Source organism: Mirounga leonina, unplaced genomic scaffold, assembly GCF_011800145.1.
Source record: "Mirounga leonina isolate KUSES-001 unplaced genomic scaffold, KU_Mleo_1.0 Mir_129, whole genome shotgun sequence".
In the NCBI taxonomy this organism is placed as follows: domain Eukaryota; kingdom Metazoa; phylum Chordata; class Mammalia; order Carnivora; family Phocidae; genus Mirounga; species Mirounga leonina.
The window spans coordinates 27883644-27893684 of record NW_023270323.1 but is presented as its reverse complement, the minus strand read 5'-3'; the positions used below and the strand labels follow the sequence as shown (position 1 = coordinate 27893684).

At 36.0% G+C, this 10041-nt stretch overlaps 1 pseudogene; it reads right to left on the bottom strand.

Moving 5' to 3' along the window:
• Positions 1-4242: 4242 nt before the first annotated feature.
• LOC118010489 lies at positions 4243-5342 on the bottom strand (annotated as a pseudogene).
• Between the last annotated feature and the right edge of the window lie 4699 nt (positions 5343-10041).

The following is a 10041-nucleotide window of genomic DNA, read 5'->3' as shown; positions in this document are numbered from 1 at the left end:
AACTGATACCAGAGAATTGCAAAAGATCCTAACAGACTACTATGAATTATTATGCCAACAAATGGGATAGCCTAGAAGAAATGCATAAGCTTCTAGAACCATGCAATGTACCACATTTGAATCATGAAAAAAAATAGAAATTTGAACAAACCAATAAACAAGTAAAGAAATTGAATCAGCAATCAAAAATTTCCCAACAAAGAAAAGCTCAGGACCTGATGGCTTCACTGTGAATTCTAAACACTTAAAGTAGAATTAATGCCAGCCCTTCTCAAAATCTTCCAGAAAACTGAAAACAGAACACTTTCAAAATAATTTATGAAGCTAGTATTACCTTAATACCAAAGTCAGATAAAGCACACTACAAGAGAATAAGACTATAAACCAATATCCCTAATATAGATGCAAAAATTCTCAAGAAAATAGCAAAACAAATTCAACAGCACATTAAAAAGTCATACATCATGATCAAATGGGATTTATCCCTAGGATGCAAGAATAATTCCACATACACAAATCAATAAATGTGATATACCACAATAATAGAATGAAAGAAAAAAAAATCATAAGATCATCTCAATAGATGCAGAAAAAGAAGCTGACAACATTCAACATCCTGTCTTGATAAAAACTCTCAACAAATTGGGTATAGGATAAACATATCTCAACATAACAAAAACTATATATGGACAAGCCAACAACTAACATCATACGTCAATGATGATAGGTTGAAAGCTTTCCTTCTGAGATTAGGAACAAGACAAAGGTGCCCACTCTTGCCACTTTTATTCAACAGAGTACTGTTAGTCCTAGCCAGAGCAATTAGGCAAGAAAAAGAAATAAAAGTCATCCAAATCAGAAAGGAAAACTTTAAATTGTATGTTTGCTGATGACATGATCTTTTATATAGATAATACTAAAGACTCCACCAGAAAAACTGATAGAATAATAAATTCAGTATAGTTTTAGGTACAAAATCAACATAAAAAAATGTGTATCTATACATCAACAATAACTGTCTGAAAAAGGTATTTACCTTAGTTACTATCTATAAAATCCCATTTACCAAAGCATCAAAAACAATGAAATAATAAAATACTTAGGAATAAATTTACCCTAGGAGGTGAAAGATCTCTACTCTAAAAACTATAAGACACTGATGAAAGAAACAGAAGAAAACACAAATAGAAATATATTCTGTGCTCATGGATCAGAACTGTTAATATTATTTTCTTAAAAACCCATACTACCCCAAACAGTCTATAGATGTAATGCAATCTCTATCAAAATTCCAATGGTATTTTTCATGGAAATTCATATGGAACCACCAAAGAGCCTGATAGCTAAAGCAATCTTAATAATACAGTTGAAAACATCACACTTCCTGATTTCAAATTATATTACAAAACTATAGTAATCAAAACAGTATGGTATAAGAATACTAAGAGACACAAAAACCTATGGAACAGAATCAAGAGCCCAGAAATAAACCCATGCATATGGTCAAATAATAGTGGACGAGGGAGCCATGAATACTCAGTAGGGAAAGGATAGTCTCTTCATTAAATGGTATTAGGAAGACTGGAATTTCACATGCAAGAAATGAAACTGGACCTTTATCTTACAATTCTCACACAAATTAACCCAAAATGGATCAAGAACTTGAGCATAATACTGAAGCCATAAAAATCCTAGAAGAAAATATATGAAAAAATCTCCTCAACACCAGTTTTGGCAAGGATTTTTTGGATAGGACAACAAAAGTACAATCAACAGAAGCAAAAAATCAACAATTGGGACTACATCAAACTAAAAAGTATCTGCATGGCAAAATAAATAATCAACAAAATTAAAAGGCAACCTTTTGGAATGGGAAAACATTTTTAAACCATATATCTGATAAGAGGTTAATATCCAAGATATATAAAGAACTCATACAACTGATGGGCACCTGGGTGGCTCAGTCAGTTAAGTGTCTGCCTTCGGCTCAGATCATGATCCCAGGGTCTAGGGACTGAGCACTGTGTCAGGCTCCCTGCCCAGCGGTGAGCCTGCTTCTCCCTCTCCCTCTGCCCTTCCCCCTGTTCATGCTCTCCCTCTCTCAAATAAATAAATAAATAAAATCTTAAAAAAAAAAAAAGCACTCATACAACTGGATAGCAAAGAAAAAATCCCATTAAAAAAAATGGGCAGAAGATCTGAATAGACATTTTCCCAAAGAAGACAGACAGCCAATGGGTACATAAAAAGGAACTCATCATCACTAACCATCAGGGAAATGCAGATCAAAACCACAATGAGGTATCACCTCACACCCATTAGAATGGTTATCAAAAACACAAGAGGTAAGTGTTTGCAAGGATGTGAAAAGGGAATCCTGTGTGCTGTTAGTGGGAATGTAAATTGGTGCAGCCACTATGGAAAACTGTGTGTAGGTGCCTCAAAAAAAAAAAAAAATTAAAACTAGAACTACCATACAATCCACCTCACTTCATGTATATATCCAAAGGAAATGAATTCACTATCTTAAAGAGATATCTGTACCCCCATGTTCATTGAAGCATTATTCACAATAGCCAAGACATGAAAGTAAACTAAGTGTCCATCGATAGATGAATGATAAAGAAATTGTGGTATAAATACATAATAGAGTGTTCTTCAGTCACCAAAAAAGGAAAATCTTCATTTGCAGCAAAATGGATGGAACTTGAGGACATTATGCTACATGAAATAAGTCAGAAAAACAAATACTGTATGATTTCGTTTATATGTGGATTCTAAAAACTCAAAACTCATAAAAATGGAGAATAGAATGTTGGTGGCCAGATGCTGAGGGGTGGGGAATTGGGGAGATATTGCTCAAGGGGTACAAATTTTAGTTGTAAGATTGACTGGTTCTAGGTATTTAAGGCACAAGAATGGTGACTATAGTTAATAATACTGTATTGAATAGTTAAAATTTGCTATGAGAGTTTAAAGATTGATTGGTTCTATGTATTTAAGGCACAAGAATGGAGACTATAGTTAATAATACTGTATTGAATAGTTAAAATTTGCTATGAGAGTTTAAAATTCTTACTGTACTAACAAAATGATAATTATGTTAGGTGAAGGATGTTAACTAACCTTATTGTAGCAAACATTTCACAATATACACACGTATCAAATCATCACTTTGTACACCTTAAACTTACACAATATGTCAATTATATTTATACACAAACAATGAATCATGGAACACAAACACTAATGATGTACTGTATGGTGATTAACATAATAAAAAATTATATCTCAAAGCAGAAAATAAAGAAAAAAACATGATCAAGTCTTTGCTGATTTCTCTGTCCTGCTTTCTTTGACTGTGCTACATAATCATGACTAGGAGCAAAGAGTTAGAAAAAATCGGGCAAGCATCTGACAGGTGCTAAAAGCCCAACCCAATCTAAAATAATCAAAATCAGACTGAGTCCAATGCCTCCTCATCCAGGTTTTTGTTTGTTTTTCACTGCAGCACTTTATTTTCCTCACACAATAATGAGTTCCTGGGGCCTAATGTTTTCACATGACAGTAGAAAACCAAAATTTGTTCTCCTCTCTTAAAGAATTAAGAATTGCATATAAAAATGTTACATAAATTAAAAAGATGAATAAATTTACAATTGTAAATGCAAACTGTTTTCCAACTCAAGGCAATTAACAACCCATGGTGTTCTGGCAAGAAAACATCAGGTAAGAAAGGAAAGTGGGTCCTAAGGCTCAGACCTTCCCCACCCTGTCAGACTGGCAAGACAGAAATGACAACTTGTTCAGGACTCTTGCCAGTCTCTAGAGAAATCCTGGAATAGGCAGCTCTTACACATTAATAGCCTGTGCAGATCAAGAAACTCATGGTCCCGCAGATTCTCAAACCAATGAATTTCTCTTCCATAAACATGGTCTCAACCTCAGCCACAAAGTGACCTAGCAGCATGTACTAAGGGTTTAAATCAAAGATATATACAGGATATTAAACATATACCAAGGGAACAGTTAATTGGATACAAGTTCAAGATCAGCAACAAGTTCTACAATCCAGTGCTGATATCAAATACAAGCTTCAAAGACAAATTTCTTTTCATTTTCATTTCTTTTCTTTTATTCCAGTTTCATGAGGCTACCATGAGGTGTATACATTTGCCAGGGCAAATTTATACTTTGGAATTCACTCATGGAGAAAATGCTACACATCTGCTCGTAGTCCATTTAGAAGCATTTGTGGTGGGGATGGAGGAGCCCCGTCCATCATACTCCTGTTTACTGATCCACATCTGCTGGAAGGTGAATAATGAGGCTAGGATGGAGCCCCCAATCCACATGGAGTACTCGCGTTCAGGAGGAGCAATAATCTTGATCTTCATCGTGCTGGGTGCCAGAGCTATGATCTTCTGCATCCTGTCGGCGATGCCAGGGTACATTCTCACTGTGTTAGCATAGAAGTCCTTCTGGATATCAACTTCACAGTTCATGATGAGAAGTTGGTCTCATGGATACCACACGATTCCATACCCAGGAAGGAAACCTGGAAGAGGACCTTAGGACAGAACTGCTTGTTGTCAATGGTGGTCACCTGCCCATCAGGCAGCTCATAACTCTTCTCCACGGAGGATAAGGACACTGTGGTGGCCATATCCTGCTTGAAATCCAGGGCAACATAGCAGAACTTCTCCTTGATATCACTCATGATTTCCCGTTCAGGGGTGGTGGGGGGATGGTGTTGATGAAGCTATAGCCACACTCTGTGAGGATCTTCATGAGGTGATCAGCCAGGTCCAGACACAGCATGGCATGGGGCAGGGCGTAGCCCTCATAGATGGGCACAGTGTGGGTGACCCCATCCCCAGAGTCCATGACAATACCAGTGGTGTGGCCAGAGCATACAGGGACAGCACAGCCTGGATGGCCACATACATGGCTGGGGTGCTGAAGGTCTTGGACATGATCTGAGTCATCTTCTCACAGTTGGCTTTGAGGTTCAGGGGGGCCTCGGTCAGAAGGACAGGTGCTCTTCAGGGGTCATGCATAGCTCGTTGTAGAAGGTGTGGTGTCCATATCTTCTTCATGTCATCCCAGTTGATGACAATGTTGTGTTCAATGGGGTCCTTGAGGGTCAGGATGCCCCCCTTGCTCTGGACCTCATCACCCTCGTAGGAGTCCTTCTGGCCCATACACACCATAACACCCTGGTTTCAGGGTTGCCCAACAATGGACAGGAACATGGCTCAAGGAACATCATCTCTAGCAGAGCCTCCCTTGCACATGCCAGACCCATTACCGATGACGAGCACAGAGATTTCTTCTTGCATGGTGGAGGTGGAAGCAGTGGATGCAGAGAACAAGCAGCGGGAGAACGTGGAATGCCAGCTGGCTGTAGCGAGTGAGAACTTCCAAGTTTCTTTTAATTGGAAACATGGACACTTAGTCTACTGTCACTGTTGCTAAGAATACCACTGAGAGAAAAAACAGGCTGGCACCCTGTTTTAAATATTTTCAGGTTCAGTGCATCTTCTTTTATCAAACAAGACTCTTCATCTTAATTCATTTCCCAAAGTTGAGATTATAAAATCTTTGTCCTGTTAAGGAGTGTCCTTTGTATACATATGATGCTGCTCCTTTAAAGGTCAATAGTAAGCAGGAGAATCCCTATAATGAACTCCATGATATGTTGTTTGTGCAGTTGGTTCTCTGCGAGTTCTCCTTTTATTTCATTCTTGTCCTTCATCTTCATGACTATAAGATGTCTTCACAGGTATCCCCTTCTTATAATTGATGTGAATTATTTACTGTGTTGGTTTTCTACTGCCATCATAACACATTACCACAAATTTAGCAGCTTAAACAACACAAATTTGTTATTTTACATTTCTGTAGGTCAGAAGTCCCACACAGATTTCAGTGTGTCACTAGGGCTGTGTTCTGCCCTGATTGCTCTAGGGGATAATCAGTTTCTATGCCTTTTCCAGCTTCCAGAGGTCTGCACATCCTTTAGGTTGTGCTCTCCTTCCCTCATCTGCAAAGCCAGCACCATTTCAATTCTTGGACCATTCAGCCAAGAAAGGTTCTTAATTTTAAGGACTCATGTGAATAGATTTGGTCAACTGGATAATCCAGGATAATTTCCTATCTCAAAATACATATCCCTATTTACATCAAAGACCCTTTGACTCTTTGCCATATAAGATAACAATATACACATCCCAGGGACTGTGTTTGGACATTTTTAGGGGCTTATTATTCTGCCTACCACATTCACCATGACCTCTCCCAAATATGGGAATGTACTACATGAGACATCAAATAATATAAAAGCAGATGCAGAATTCCACACATACATTTAAAAAGTTAATAACATTCAACTTATGTATTTATTGATGTCACAAATTTCTATGTACCAGTATGACAAATTTCCTTCTAATCAGTATGTACTCAATATAACAATATTTGATTTAAAATGAAACATTAACATTTTATAAGAAAGGCAAAGATTGTTCAACTAGTGTTCTAAAAATGGATTATTTGGAAACAAATACATTTATATCCTCATCTTAGAAATCATTAGAATGAAGATGTAAACTATAATAAAATGATCAAAGGGAAGGCTGGCTGCATCTGGCCCTCTGCCTTAAAAGCTCTGGGATGCCCTTCTTTCCATTTTCAGGGATAATCAGTCCCTCAGGGACTGTCTTATGCTAACTAAAGAGTGGAGACTGAAGGGAAAAAAAAACAGATTGCAATTTTATTAATTAAAGTGAGAAATAAAGTTGTCACAAGCCCTGAAATTCAGAACTTATATCAGATCAAGCAGCAGATCTTCATACTGGAGCTTTGCTACATGGAAGTCATTATCAGTGGCCACATTATTGCAGTGACTTGAGAAAGAATTTTCCCAGTGGCATAATGCTCATGTACTATATAAGCAGCTCTTCTTAATTTTACTATAGGATACCCACCTGGGATTCCCAACACCAACATAGCTGAGTTTAAAATGAGATTAAAAAAAAAAAAGTCTCAAAAATAATTAAAACCATTGGCTCCAAAGTGTCATATGTTCCTTCAGTTCAAATTTCATTAAAAGAGAAATATTCAAATGGTCTCACCTATATGTAAGGAGGGGTGAGAAAAATTAGTCCTTGTCTGGGCACAGCATGTTAGAGCCAGCATGGGCAAGGAGAAACACAGAAAGACGTGTAAATTAATGCAATCCTAGTCTCTCCCTAATCATGCTTGTAACTTAGAATTTTTCCTCCTTTTTAAATCACCTGCCTTGTTGTCAGTCATATTGTGGAGTTTAAGACCTCTTTGTCCTAACATATCCCACGTACACATCCCTTGAGGTTTGCACCTTTCAATGCACAGTATCTGTAAATAAAATAGATGGTTAAAATGAGATTTTAATTTTTCATCTTCTGATTTTTCTGAAGAACAGACTTACACACACATCAGTAAGGAACTGCAAATGACTTAGCCTCTCAAATACCTCTATTATTTAGACTACTGCTTATTGGTCTAGTAAGAAAGCTAAGAAATGTTTTTTTCATTTAGAAATGCCACAGATATCTTCAGGTTTCATGGAATGCAGTTCTGCCCATCGTTCAATCTCAGTGGTTTCTTTTTCCCCCCGAGGGATTTTATTCTGTCTTTGAAGGCTTTTCTCTGCTCTTCCCCACTTTGGATTAGTGGTGGTTGAATTAGTGTTACCTTCCTAGACTTTGAGTCTATCTTTGTAAAAGATCTTTCATTTAACCCTTGCAATTACAGAAATAGAATTTCTATGGCTTATAAAGGGTCCCTTTCCTTTTATAGACTTTTAAACTTTGCAGGAATCATTTTTTTTAAATAAATATATATATATCTCCAAATAAAAGCAGTTGGAAGTAACAGTGTATGATGCTACTCTTGGCAAAGCCTTTAATGCAGGTCTAAGCAAGCCTCTAATTTTTGCAAAGTACTGTGTTCCTGAGAACAAAACAATGCCCAATTTTTTTAATAAATGCATGTTTCTTAATTAGTTTGTGCACTCTTTTGGAATAAGATCTGGAAATGTGAGAGGCACTGGGGAAATTTATTGTTTATACCTAAGAGAAACTAGAATAGTGTAAGACACAGAAATGTTTTTATACCATTGTTTTTAATCTAACTTCAGGGAAAATGAGGACACACTTGGGAAGCTCAATAGAAGAGTTAACTGTTTCAGATGATGGTGAGCTTTTCTATTTATCATGATTGCTTGGGGGAATAAGTTACTCTGAAGCACATAAAGGCATCATTATATCTAATCCTGGATAACTTCTAAAAATAAATGACCTTTATTTGTGGTTCAGATGTTCATTCCTAAGCAATAAGACTGGATTTGAAAACTTCTATAGGGCTGAAATAAATGAGCAATATTTTTGAGTTCTTCTTTATTGTCTTGTTCTCCATGACCAAGTGTCTTTCTTCTGGAATCCCAGTTGATTCTCATGATCAACCCAGAAATAATCTTATCTTTGTTTCTAGTGTCTTCAGCTTTCTATACATTCTATTTCGCCAGTACTATCTAAGGTCTGTTTTACAAACTAGGTAGAAAGGTTGAAGAAGCATGAATCAAATAATAAAAGTTACGGTGTCAGAGGAAATGAGATGATTTTGTACTTCCTGAAATCTAAAAGCAGTTTATAGCTTTTTCTATTGTAGCAGCCTGAATTTGATCACTTAATTACAATGCAATGTTCTTACAAAAGGCCCATTAACCAAAAAGAGAGAAACCAAGAGAGTTCGAGTAGTGTTTATTCAAAACTTTAAAAGGATAATTAAAATGAATGAATCACCATAAATCATGCTAACCCTGAGTTCTCTCAGACCCTTCTCTTGACATGTTAACAGAGTAGCACAAAAAAAAAAAAAAAAAAAAAATAGCCTGTTTCCAAAGAGATTTTTCCTCTTCCCTTCAGGTTTTCTATTTACATTCTCACATTTAACTTGTCAGGTCAAATAGATTAGAATTAAATTGTAAATGAGACTTCTTTATTTTCTGCCTAAAGAAAGACGAACATGGTTTAAAGCATGTTCACTGCTTTAGCACGTTATGTAATAAATTTGGTTTAGAAACTAAATTCATGCATATTCTCTAAACTTTTTAGACTAAGAAAAAAAGTCTTCTTCTTCGTCTAATAAAGTTTTCTTAATTTTTCAATACATTTCAATTTACTTTCTTCAACTTAGTTTGTGCAATGAAGAATGGGACTGCACATATTCAGAAAACATCTATAATTAATAATTTATAACTTTCTTTGGAGGCAGAGATCTAATAAAGTAGGAAACAAAACATTGGTACATTATCTGATCCACACTCTTCAACAACACCATTTACACCTGGGATTTTTATTGACACTTTTCATTAAAAAAAGTATTTAGTTATAATGAACTCAGAAAACTGATACTGATATTCCAAAGAATTAAGCATTTCCATCCTACAGTTGAACAGTAACAGAAATGTTTGCATCTGCAACTTCCTTTAAGTAGTTTAAAATATTTTATAATTAACATGATTATGAAATATTTAGAGTATTTCATGTTTTCTTTTAAAATTTTATGTAAGTGTTATCTACTCAAAGACGAAAATGATAGTAGTGATTGCCACTCCACATCTACTGGAGTAAACTGTAAAGGAGACTTTTTTTTAAGTTACAGAAAGTATACTAAAACAGCAACATTTTAGTGCTAAACAGTACCTTACTAAACCAGCATCTTCACTGTTAACATAACACCACAATGGCCCAGAAAATTTAAGGATGTCACCAAAATCATAAAATTGATTACATCTCAAGTTTCTTAATTCTTACCAAGGTTGAAAGCATTTAATTGTTCGGCTTTAATACCCACTGGGAAACTGGAAATAACATTTGTATCCCTTTTATTACATTTTCTCATACCTTCCACAAGTTAGGCAAACTGTACATTGATATTCAACCATTTCTCAGAGATGCTCTAGTTTATAAAAGGCATCATCATCTGTAAGGTGATGTC